We start from the raw sequence: 11,328 nt of genomic DNA, 5'->3' as shown, positions 1-11,328 counted from the left end.
AACAGCACACAGGCGTTGCAGATGTCTCCTGAGCGAGTCTCACGCAACCCAAAACAGCACTGGAAGTCCTTTTCATAATGTTTACTGTCCGTGAACTGCGAGCTGGAAGACTTGGCTCTGCATAAACAGCAGCCCTCTATACTTCGGTACATCTTTGGCTTGTGAAAACCAAACATCTTTTATTCTGGTTCAAAGCTAAAGAAGTTTCCATAAAGACCAAATGGACATGGTTCAGAGAGCCCCATTTTGCCTGAGCACATGGCTGTTGAGAGTGAGTCTTGTGTGGCAAGGGTTGATGGTTGCCCTGGTGCTGTTTGTATTCTGATGTTAATTCTGCTTCCTCAAGAGGGGCTGCCCAGACAAGGAGTGGATCACCTACTCAGGTGATTTCATATGAACCTTCTCCCCATTTTAACTGGTCAAATAAAGGCTAGAGTCTGCTTTGTGTCTCAGGAAACCCTACACATCTGGTTCCTGGTGGGAGTTAGTCTGGTGCACTCAATAAGGCTGTACTTCAATGACCCTCACATCACCAAAGCATTTTACCTCCATAGTAGCTAAGCTAAGAATTGACAGTTCTGTTGCACCAAGGAATGAATTGTAGGCTCCATTTTTGGATACAGATTTCCTGCTATGGTCAGAGCTATTTGACTTGTGTGATTATCTTCATTCTCAGCCCACATAAAACAGATTACATTCATTTAAGAAATGGTATGTGTATTAAGATGGTCTATCCATGAAGTCATTCACTAACAGTTTCAATGAACAATGGTTCTGCTTGGAGGGTGGCACAGACATTAGGTGAGGGTAAGAATCTGGTTCATTGGCTGTGGTAATTTGGAAAAGCATTCATCTCAGAGAAAGAGTAACTTATAAAGTCCTCTTCTTCAAACTTGATACAATTGTTACAAATGTCAAGCAAAGCATTCAGTCTCACTCTTTGTTGTTCTCTTACAAGCCCCCTCCCAAGTTAATTGTCTATGTTTATTTTGGCTGTATAAATACTTTTGTAATATGTAAGCTGTTCTGAAAACCATAGTATAGTGTAAAAACATCAAATAAACAATCCTACTATTAGAGAGGCTAAGATAGGAGAAGCATGATTTCAAGACCATTATGTGGTACACAGCAAGACACTGTCATGTGCAAAAAAGCAGAAAGTGTATATGGATTGTACAATATTGGACCTGTTTCTACAATTACCAAATTAGAGAGACCACTGGATGACAGCCAACAAATTTCTAAATCCTCATACTTTTGATTTCAATCAATTAGGATATGTTGGTAATATTAATTTTCATATTAAAAGATATTAAGAAAAAGTAATTGTTACTTTTCCTGTTATTTTTGTTGTTAGAGGTGGAATTATGTTTGTGTGGGTTTATTGAAAGATTGCTTTCTTGCCTTTTCTAGGGTGTAGTTTTGCTCCTTATGTTGGTGTTTTCCATCTATTATGCTTTGTAGGGCTGGATCTGTGGAAAGATATTGGGTAAATTTTGTTTTGTCATGGATTATCTTGTTTTCTACATCTATAATAATTGAGAGTTTTGCTGGTATAGTAGCCTGGGCTGGCATTTGTATTCTCTTAGGGTCTGTATGCCATCTGCCCAGGATCTTCTAGCTTTCATAGTTTCTGGTAAGAAGTCTGGTGTAATTCTGATAGGCCTGCCTTTATATGTTACTTGACCTTTTTACCTTACTGCTTTTAAAATTCTTTCTTTGTTTAGTGCATTTGGTGTTTTGATTATTATGTGATGGAGGAATTTCTTTTCTGGTCCAGTCTATTTGGAGTTCTGTAGGCTTCTTGTATGTTCATGGGCATCTTTTTCTTTAGGTTAGGGAAGTTTTTTTCTATAATTTTGTTGAAGATATTTACTGGCCCATTACATTGGGAGTCTTCATTCTCTTCTATACCTATTATCCTTAGGTTTGGTCTTCTTATTGTGTCCTGGATTTCCTAGATGTTTTGGGTTAGGAGCTTTTTGCTTTTTGCATTGTTTTTTGATTGTTGTGTCAATGTTTTCTATTGTGTCTTCTGTCCCTGAGATTCTCTCTTCTATCTCTTGTATTCTGTTGGTGATGTTTGCATGTATGACTCCTGATTTCTTTCCTAGGTTTTGTATCTCCAGGGTTGTGTCCCTTTGTGAATTCTTTATTGTTTCTATTTCCATATTTAGATCCTGGATGGTTTTGTTCATTTCCTTCACCTGTTTGGTTGTGTTTTCCTGTAGTTCTTTAAGGGATTTTTATGTTTCCTCTTTAAGGGCTTCTAGCTGTTTACCTGTGTTCTCCTGTATTTCTTTGAGGGATTTATTTATGTCCTTTTTAAAGTCCTGTATCATTATCATGAAAAATGATTTTAGATCTGAATCTTGCTTTCTGAAGTTGACGGTGTGTCCAGGACTTGCTATGGTGGGAGAATTGGGTTCTGATGATGCCTTGGTTTCTGTTGCTTATGTTCTTATGCTTGTCTCACACCATCTGGTTATCTCTAGTGCTACCTGCCCTGGCTAAATCTGACTGGCGCCTGTCTTTCCTGTGATCCTGGTGTATCAGGACTCCTCAGAGTCAAGCTGTCTCTGTGATATTGTGATTCTGGGATCCGTGATCCTGGGACTGTTAGATTGCCTGGCAGTAGAGCTTCCTCTGGGTATTATGGGACTCGCTGAAGAGTTTGCGCCCGAGGTCTGCTCAGAGCACCTGCCCAGACCAGAAGGAACCTGTACCACTGGACTGGTGGAGTTTCTGCTTGCCTGGGTCCCACTGGTCCCAGTTACTCTAGGTGTTGGGACAGATGTTGTGTCCTCCTCACCTCTGATCCTATCATCCTGGGTGTGTTGAATGCCTGGGAGTGGACCTTTCTCTGCGTGTTGTGGGACTGGCTGCAGAATTTGCGCCCAAGGTCTGCCTAAAAACCTACTTTTAATAAGGGTTCTCAAACTCTTTGACCACTCCCACCTTCTAGCCCACCATCCAAAGGTAGAGGAGGAAAGATAGTAAATAGGATAAGGGCTTGTGGACCTGTTTAGAAGTAGTTCCTTGCGGGCGGGCGAGTCCAATCTCCGGTTGTCAGGATACCAGCAGTCCAGTTCAGTAGTGTCAGAATAGCTAACATGAGTCAGCAGCAGTGGGACAATCTAGCAGAAACTGCCAGTCCTCCATCAGTTGAATTGGCACACATCAACATCAGTGACCAGAAACAGCTGAGATGCCAGGAGAAGTTCTTTGCTATGCCACTCTCAACAAAGTGGAGATCAGTGAAGATGTAAACTCGAGACCAATGACATACTGCAAAGCTAGCTATGCAAGTGCGCTGTCACTGTCCGTTGAGTCCTATTTATACTCTCTCCAAACATCACGTGTCCTCCCATGTGTCTTGCCTCAACAAAACACCATGTAAGGCAGCCTCACTATGTGCATCTGTATCAGCAAAACCCTAAAGTGAGTCTGTATCACCTGATATATCCAGAAACTTCCATTTCACCCAGCTGCACATCTGCTCCAAATGTGTATGGGGCCTAGATCCAGCACAGTAGGTTCTTTGGTTTGTGGTTCAGTGTCTCTGAGCCCCATGGGCCCAGGTTAGTTGACTTTGTGGTCTTTGCGCGGTGTCCTTGACCCCTCTGGCTCATTCAGTTCTATCCCTCATTCTTCTACAAGACTTCCCGAGCCTCACCTGATGTTTGGCTGTGGTCTTTGCCTCTGTTTCCATCTGCTGCTGAATGAAGCTTCTCAGGGTATGATAAGTTCTTGTCTGCAAGCATAGGAGAGTATCATTAATAGTGTCAGGTGTTGGCTTTCTCCCATGGGATGGGTCTCTAGTTGAGCAAGTCTCTGGTTGGGCATCCCCTCAATTTCTGCTCCATCTTTATCCCTGCATACATCTTGTAGAAAGGACAAAATTTGGGCTGAAAGTTTTGTGAGTATCCTGATGCTCTCCTCTTCCCATTGGAAGTCCTACTTGGCTATAGGAACTAGCCACTTCAGTCTCCATGCTACTAGAAGTGTCAGCTAGAGTCATTCCCATAGACTCCTGGAAGCATCCCCTACATCCCAGGTCTCCCACTAGTCCAGAGGTGCCCCCCACCAATTTCTGTTCTCTTTCCAAACCCTCTCCAATCCCTCCCAACACCTGATCCTTATACTCATTCCCTTTCTCACCCCCTCTCCCACATAGTTCTGTCCCTCCATTCATCTCCCATGTTTGTTTTGCTTCCCCTCCTGAGTGAGATTCACACATTCTCCCTTGGACTCTCCTTATTACTTCTTTTTTCGGGGTCTGTGGAGTATAGCATGGTTATCCTGTAATTTATGGATAATATCCACTTATAAGTGAGTACATACCATGTATTGCCTTTTGGGTCAGAGTTATTTCACTCAGGATGATGTTTTCTAGTTCTATCCATTTGCCTTAAAATTTCATGATGTATTTGTTTTTAATAACTGGATAGTAATCCATTGTGTAAATGAACTACATTTTCTGTATCCATTCTTCAGTTGAGGGACATCTGGGTTGTTTTGAGCTTCTGGCTATTATAAATAAGGCTACTTTGAACATAGTGGAACTTGTGCTCCTGTGGCATGGTGGGAAGAATTTTGGACATATGCTCAAGAGTGGTATAGCTGGGTCTTCAGGTAGAACTATTTCTAATTTTCTGAGGAACCGCCTGATTGTTTTCCAGAGTGGTTGTACCAGTTTTCAATCCCACCAGCAATGGAGGAGTGTTCTTGCTCTACGTCCTTGCCAGCATGTATGTTACTTGTGGTTTTGATCTTAGCCATTCTCATGGGTGTAAGATGGAACCTCAGAATCATTTTGATTTGCATTTCTCTGATTAAGGATGTTGAACAATTCTTTAATTGTTTCTTGACCATATAGAGTCAGGAGGAAGGGTTGTTGTCTAGGTTGTACATGGAGGAGAGGTATAAGAAGATGCATTTTCGTTAACTTGGGCTTTGAATGATGTGCTTGGTTGCCCTGGGTTGGCTTCTGGTCTTCATGTCCATGTACCATTTCCTTGCCTTGAGTGTGTCTTGAACCTCATTATTCAGTTCTAATAATAGAACAGAGCCAACATGACCATCTGTCACATATGAGAGCGTGGTTAAAAACCACATTATTGTCCTTGTTGCATCTGCTTTTCTTCCTTTTGAGTACTCCCTCTCTTCCTTACTCTTTCTCTCTTGTCCTTTCCTACCTGTCCCCATCTTGTTCTAGAAGTCAGCTGCTATGTTGTAAGCTTCCCTGTGAAAAAGTAAACAAGGCAAGAACAGACACCTCCAGTTGTGACCAGCAAGAAACTGCTGTCTCCAGCTCAATAGCCCTAGAGAAATTAAATCCTGAGAAGAACTATGTGTGACCTTGTAAGCAACTCCTTCCTCATTAATGTTTGAGACCTTGAGACTGAGGCAGCCAATTGAGTTGCACCTGGAGCCCTTAGACACAGAAACAGTATAAAATAAACAAATGCTTTTGCTTCAAACTTCGACTCTCTCTCTCTCCTCTCTCTCTCTCTCTCTCTCTCTCTCTCTCTCTCTCTCTCTCTCTCTCTCTCTCTCTCTGTGTGTGTGTGTGTGTGTGTGTGTGTGCACGTGCGTGTGGTGCACACTCGTGCATTCAGGTCTGCAGTGGAGGTAGAATGCAGTGAAGGTAGGATTTAAAGTATCTTTCTCTTCAAATTTATGGCTTGCTTTATTTGATTTTAAGCCAAGCCACACAGCCTCAAGGAATCCCAGTTCAGGCCCTCACCATCAATATGTAAGGTAGGATTAATGCCTTTCTTCCTAGCAGGACATAAACAGGTTCAGAGGGAGGAAAATGAAGATCCTCCACATCACAGGATTCTACCTTGGTTTGTTTGTAAAGATAAAATTAATGTAGCAGGTTTATTAATAAACGAAATACAAGTTCTTGAATTATTTCTACCCTCATTTACTGATAACATTTCAATTTCTGCCTGTCCCAGAAGAACAAATATCCACAAATTAATGAGTTCAGATCCCTATCTCATAGAAAGATTGAAGAATCTTGCATTCTACAATAAACATCTTCTAATAGATTACCATGATAAGTGAACTGGGCTTCTGTATTTCATTTGAAGTTAAGTGGGCATTTTACAGTTTTTTTATTAGATGTTTTCTTTATTTACAATATCTTCTTTCCCAGTTTCCCCTTCAAAAATAAAATAAAATAAAATAAAAAACTAGAACAAACCTCTGTTCCCTCCCCCCTCCCCCTGCTCACTACCCCACCCCCTCCTGCTTACTGGCCCTGGCACTCCCCTATACTGGGGCATAGAACCTTCACAGGGCCGAGGGCTTCTCCTCCCATTGATGACTGACTAGGCCATCCTCTGCTATACATATGCTGCTGGAGTCATTAGTCCCAGCATGTGTACTCTTTGGTTGGTGGTTTAGTCCCTGGGAGCTCTGAAGGTACTAGTTAGTTCATAATGTTGTTCATCCTAAGGGGCTGCAAGCCCTTTAGCTCCTTGGGTCCTTTCTCTAGCTCCTTCATTGGGGACCCTGTGCTCAGTCCAATGGATGGCTGTGAGCCTCTACTTCTGTATTAGTCAGGTATTGTCAGAGCCTCTCAGGAGACAGCTATATCAGGCTCCTGTCATCCAGCACTTGCTGGCATCCACAATAGTGTCTAGATTTGATGATTGAATATGGGAGGGATTCCCAGGTGGAGCAGTCTCTGAATTGTCCTTCCTTTAGTTTTTAATGCTTAAAATGTTAACAAAGATGACACCAATAGAATGTCAAACTGGATGGAGGTGGGGTGGGGTGGAGGCCTGTGGAACCCACAAGGCATCAACCCTCCACAAAGAACTATAGGCAACTAGAGAAATACTGAGAGTGGGAAAAATAGTTTGCCCCAAGGAAGAAGACCATTGGTTACCCAGTACCACACTGTCATCTCTGAAAACACAAGTAACATTACGTATTGAATAGATTCTACTTAGGAGTACGTACATTCATGCATGCAATAACAATGAATTTAAAAAAGAGGTTATGAATTTGAAAGAGCAGGGAAGAGAATATGGTAAGATTTGGAGAGATTAAAGGGAAGGAGAAAATGATTTATTTATATTAGTCAAACCAGGAATAACAACAAAACACCCCAAAGCAAAATTATATTGTGTTCTATGGCACATACATAAACTGGTCTTATTGACTGTACCTTTCTGGTTGTCTGACAATATGGTGGCCTGTGCTTACCTTTATGTCTTGTAGCTGTGATCTACCCTTGTCAGGGGTGCCCTAATTTAAGTTCTTAATTGTTTTTCATTAATTAATGAGTTAAATACTAATTGTGATGGGTGTACATTTTAAAATTATGAGAGGTATGGTTTGTCCTATCTTTTATAGGAAAGGATGCTAGCTAATTATTCTACCACTGAGTCTAATTTTGTCCTTTGAAACCGATGAACCCAGTGCTTATTTAGACTTGATCATTGCTCTTAGCAAGGAAGGCAAGGAAACTCATCTTCGGAGCATACTATAATGTCTGGAACATCTCAGCTCATTCTTCCTAGAGACATGAGATATGGATTTTGATCAAGACCTCAACATATATACATAGATTCATACACATGTATGAATATATATATATATTCACATGTATGTATGCATGTGTGTGTGTGTGTGTGTGTGTGTGTGTATGTGTGTGTATTGAGGCCTCAACGTGTATATATATTTCCTACTGTGACCATTGTATTTTGAAATTCAATTTAGGAAAAGATTGAAATGGTGGGGGTGAACCAATGGGGGAATGTAAAGAGGATATCCTGGGAGAAAATGAAGTTGGTCTCTGTCACTTATGAACTCCTTGGAGTCTGGTCGTAGATAATAGGCCAGAATGGACAGGCACTTAAAAGCAATTTTTCTAAAAAGTACTGACTCCTTGCGTTGGGTCCATGGAGTGACTGAAGCAAGGTGAAAGCCAGGCATCTCTGTCTTCATGTTGTATCTGTCTGCCTCTTTTACTTTTATTGAAGACACAGAGATACTCTTGTTTTTAACCTTTCTCCTTGAGTCACCAAGGAGTTTCAGAGCAGCAGAACCTCAGAGCATAACATATCCCAGGGCAAGAATCATTATCCTAGAAAGGAGGCCACCATCCTGGAGCAGAAGTGATGATCATCTTGTAGAAAGTAGATTGGTCTCCTTAAGATTAAGAGCAATAAAGACTTAGAACTTTTTTGTAGAACCTGAAAGAGACATTGATAAACTGGACCATACCCTGAAAAGACTGCTTCAGGACACATACCCATTAGTTTTCTTGTTCCAGCTCTTCCTCAATTTAAATGTAAACCTAGTATCAGCAAGGACTTGGTGCCACTGGATTCCTTTATTTGTTTCTCTCTCCAGCATGGCCACACAGATAAATATATTCTCTGCTTTGTACAATAGTTTATCCCTTTCATTGGTGTATTAAGCTTGGGTTGTAGATATTGCCTGAGAATATCTCACCCTACAAACTCCAGTAACAAGAAAGTGACCAACTATAGGATAGTACTTCTGTCAAGGGATAAATAGACTTTTCTTTCTGAAACTCTAAAAAGAAGGCTCTTTTCTTATCCCCTATAAGAAAAGGTACATTAAATCCAGCAATTATAAGGAACATGAAAAAATGAGAAAAAAAAGAGATACACATACATGCATACATACATACATACATATAGATAGACCAGCAGAGAGAGCAATACACACACATACACAGACACAGACACAGACACACACACACACACACACACACACACAGAAGGAGAGGGAGGGAGGGAGAGAGAGAGAGGGAGAGAGAGAGAAAAAGAGAGAGAGAGAGAGAGGCAGAGACAGAGACAGAGAGAGGCAGAAAGAGAGAAAATATCAAGAGAAGAAAAACAGGAACCTAAAAATAAAAGAGTAGGATTGAAATATATTTGTATATTGTATGTCTGGAATTGGTGCCACTAAATTATGCCTTCTGTGTCTCTCACTGATGATTTTGATCTTACCCAACTACTCTAAGAGTAAAGAATAAAAGTTGAGCCAATGATTAAAACACAGCTAAATCTAGAAGCAATTAAACTAGTTCAGAAGATCATATCCCCAAACAATTCCTATTTGTGCTCCTAAGGGGGTCCAGTCGAAAGCCAAGTCGGCCTCCTGGGGCTTGGTGGAATCAAAGTGGGCAGGGAATTCTCCAGAAATGAGATGAAGAGTGAGAGCAGAGAAACAACGCAGAGTTCCAACCCCACAAATCCCCAAGCCCCATGTTCTTCCCTGGTGAAGGGGCAGTGGGGATGAACCGGCACGTGGAAATGTGTGCTGTCCTCAGAGGAAGTCAGGTTCTCAGAGGTTCAACTCCATGGTTGCCAAGCCATTAGGAGGACCATAGCTTGAGGTTCAGTCAGTCTTGTGCTGAGGATGTAGTGCCAGGTCCTATGGGTAGTAGAAAGGAAGGAGACAGGGGACACTTGTCTGAGCTGCTGTGTTGTCTAGACCCTGAGAATGGGCCAATGAGTACTCTTGATTTTGGCACCTCCTGAGAGGGGCTTTCTGGTGTTGGAGCACAGATACATTGGAGCATAGTTTAATATCTTATAGCTAGCTAATGGGGAGTCACTTATATTGGGTACAAATAGTAACCATCACAAACCAGTCTTTAAAGCAAACATCCTCCCTGCAAGCGATCAGAGGAGAGATCCATTTCTTTAGAACTGTGGTCAGTTCTTAAGGTTGTCTGAAGATAACCAGAAATATATCCTTCCTTGAATGCTTTGTTGCGACAGCCAGAAATTGTACTGTAATATACACAGCTTCTAGGTTACACAATCAAAATTGAATTTTTGGAAAAGGAGAGACTTGTAGATGATGATTTTGGAGACATACTGGTACTGGAGAGTGAGGATGACAAATAAGGTAATGTGAGAAGATGCCCAGAGCTCACCAACCCAACCTTCGAGAGGTAGAGAATTGTGGAGTCACAAAGGCAGCTTGGCAAAACCATAGAAGAGCACTGGCACCTGCAGCAGAAGCTCACAGTCTTTCACTCTTACTGTTCTCAGAGGAGGAATGGATGGAGCAGTGGAGCCTGGGGAACTTTCTCAGTTATTCATTAATGCCTTGGATAAAGTCAAACAGCCAAGAGTAAGTTTTTATTTCTATGTTTATTATACTTTGGATGCTCTTAGAAATAAAATAACTCAGAATCAAACCTTAAGCTCTAAATAAAATGCAAAGGAAAAAGTAAAAACCTAGAAATAGAAATATCAATTTAATTTAAATTTGGGCCAAAGCATGTTTAATAATTGACTACCAAACTTAGTTTAGGTTTCCTATCAGCCACCACAAAAGAAAAACATGGTATTTACTTTCAAGTTGGATTGCATATGTATGCATGTCTACTCAAAAAAAAAAATGTGTGCATGGCTCCAGAGTGTGCTACACACTAGTAATACCAGCCCCCAAGAAGTGACATGGGAAAATCACGAGTTCAAGACCTGTCTTGGCTATAAAGTCAATGTATGTCTCAAAACAAAACAACAATGTGTGGTGGTTCATGACTCTTAATGCCACCTTGAGAGGCTGAAGCAACAGGTTCTCCATGAGATTGAGGCCAGCCTGGGCTACATAGGTAGTTTCAGCCTGTTTGGGCTACATATTACAGAGTAAGACATTGATTCAAAAACAAAAATAAAAACAAACAAAACAAAACCAATGAAAAATTAAATACAATGCACAACAACAACAACAACAACAACAGAAACAGCTAAGAACAAGTAATAAAGCAAGGAAGAGGGACACAGTGTGTGGTGTGTGAACGAGAGGTGTGGCACTCATCCTCTTAGTAAATGGCATTTGTTTACAGACATGAAACCCACCAAGGGTTTGAGTCCTAGGCAGAGTCTACATTGTGATACTTTCCTTCTTTGATCTTCTGACTTTTGAACTTACTTGAAACATGTTGACTAGAAGAGCCTGATTGGGGGATGTCACTCCCTGAAGCTGAACTTCAATAAGCAGCAGACTTAGCTTTGGAGCACAGGGTCCTTGCAATCGCAGATGCCAGTAGGGAGAACTTGGCTATGCCTTGAATCAAAAATTGGAACTCTTCCCAGGATTTTAGAAGGCTTGAATGTCGAGTTAAGCTTTGTTGGCCTTTTTAACATATTAGTTTTTCTTTATTTTTGAGAATTTCAGACATGCATACAACCAAACACAATTACCCCCAAATTCTCTTCAACATGAACCCCTAAGCCCCAGTCAGTCCAATTAGTCTCTCTCTCTCCCTCTCTCTCCCTCCCTCTCTCTCCCTCCCTCCCTCCACCCCTCCTCCCT

At 41.3% G+C, this 11,328-nt stretch overlaps 1 protein-coding gene and 1 pseudogene across 1 annotated transcript in view; one reads left to right on the top strand and one right to left on the bottom strand.

Annotated features, from left to right (window-relative positions):
- The window catches only part of LOC116101047, an 874-nt pseudogene extending 683 nt beyond the window's left edge, over positions 1-191 (bottom strand).
- Positions 1-11,328, top strand: part of LOC116101046 (olfactory receptor 10V1-like) — a 44,352-nt gene that overhangs the window by 27,643 nt on the left and 5,381 nt on the right. The window lies entirely within an intron of this gene.

Source organism: Mastomys coucha, unplaced genomic scaffold, assembly GCF_008632895.1.
Source record: "Mastomys coucha isolate ucsf_1 unplaced genomic scaffold, UCSF_Mcou_1 pScaffold21, whole genome shotgun sequence".
Taxonomy (NCBI): domain Eukaryota; kingdom Metazoa; phylum Chordata; class Mammalia; order Rodentia; family Muridae; genus Mastomys; species Mastomys coucha.
Note: the sequence above shows the minus strand (reverse complement) of the source record. Positions and strands in the feature narration are given on the sequence as shown.